This window comes from Otolemur garnettii, unplaced genomic scaffold (assembly GCF_000181295.1).
Source record: "Otolemur garnettii isolate 467f Iridium unplaced genomic scaffold, OtoGar3 scaffold00110, whole genome shotgun sequence".
NCBI lineage: Eukaryota > Metazoa > Chordata > Mammalia > Primates > Galagidae > Otolemur > Otolemur garnettii.
This window is the reverse complement of record NW_003852505.1, coordinates 3303370-3304887: the sequence shown is the minus strand read 5'-3', so window position 1 is coordinate 3304887 and position 1518 is coordinate 3303370. Positions and strand designations below refer to the sequence as shown.

General features: G+C 42.7%; 1 pseudogene; it reads right to left on the bottom strand.

Moving 5' to 3' along the window:
* Nucleotides 1–19: 19 nt before the first annotated feature.
* LOC100959152 lies at nucleotides 20–449 on the bottom strand (annotated as a pseudogene).
* Nucleotides 450–1518: the final 1069 nt, after the last annotated feature.

The following is a 1518-nucleotide window of genomic DNA, read 5'->3' as shown; positions in this document are numbered from 1 at the left end:
AAAAAAAAAAAAAAAAAAGATCTGGAACGTCATCATCTTCCTCATCAATGTCTTCTGGTTTTGGTGCTTTGCTATCCAGGACTTGCCGTGGGAACTGTTTAGCTAACTTCCTAAGGCTTGTTAAGCTGTCAGCACCAAGCTGACTTAATATTCCAGGAAGCATTTCTATAATTGGTTTAGCTTCTGCATGACCGGTAATTGCAAAGGTGTTAGCAGAGAGGGAAGCTTGGACTTTGGGATTGTTGAAATGAATAACTGTCCCATCACCTTTAATCATGTTCACCTCTTCAATACCAGCTATATTGTTCACAGCCAGTTTTTTTAAGAGAACTCTGAAGCTTTTTGTCGTCAGCTGTCGCTGTTCTGTGTACCACCTTCTTTCTGTGAGCTGTACCCTTGCCCCCTATCCAGACCTGAGCCTGAAGTTTGGCTAACTTTTCTTGATTCATGCTGTTGATAAATCATTTAAATGCCTGCAATGCTTCACATCCTGGTGTCTTAAATCCATCTAGGTCAGTTTTGCAAAAGAGGCCTTAAGTTTGCTTTTCTCGGAGCTTGCATTAGTTGGTTGCATTATCTCTGTAAGTGGAAGCATTGCAGTTGCAAGGAAAATAAGGTCCTGTGCTTCTTTTCCAGTAGGAAAGGGTGTGCTTCCAAGGCACCAAACAGTGCACCACAGGTTTTCCAGTTTTCCTTGGAGATCGGAGCAGGAATCTAACAATTACATTCAGTTGTCCAGTCTATTTTATTTGTGGAGGAGTAAGGAGAATCCAAGGCCAACAGGACAACCTCTGTTGCCGATATATAAATATTTAGATGTGAAAAGGATGGTTTTTTTTTTTTGAGACAGAGTCTCACTGTGGTGCCCTCAGTAGAGTGCTGTACCATCACAGCTCACAGCAACCTCAAACTCTTGGGCTTAAGTGAGTCTCTTGCCTTAGCCTCCCAAGTAGCTGGAACTATGGGCACCCACCACAATGCCTGGTTATTTTTTGGTTGTAGTTGTCATTGTTATTTGGCAGGCCCAGGTTGGGTTCCAACCCTCCAGCTCCAGTGTATGTAGCTGGCACCTTAGCTGCTGAGCTACAGGCGCCAAGTCAAAAGGATGGGTTTTTCAACATCCTAAGCTCAACCAGTATATCCAGTTATAGCTAGTTACCTTGACAGAATAGTTACCTAGGTATGATTAATTACATGTAAAGTTAACAGCTTAATTCAACAAGGTATGAGAATTTAAATGTGAGAAAATTTTGTTTTCCATTTTGTGGCTACAAGCCATTTTGCTGCTGGGCCGGTGGCTCACTCCTGTAATCCTAGCACTCTGGGAGGCCAAGGCAAGTGGATTGCTTGAGCTCAGACCAGCCTGAACAAAAGTGAGACCCTGACTCTACTAAAAATCGAAAAACTGAAGCAAGAGGATCGCTTCAGCCCAAGAATTGAAGGTTGCTGTGAGCTATAATGCCACAGCATTCTACCCAGGGTGACAGCTTGAGATTCTGTCTCAAAAAAAAAAAAAAA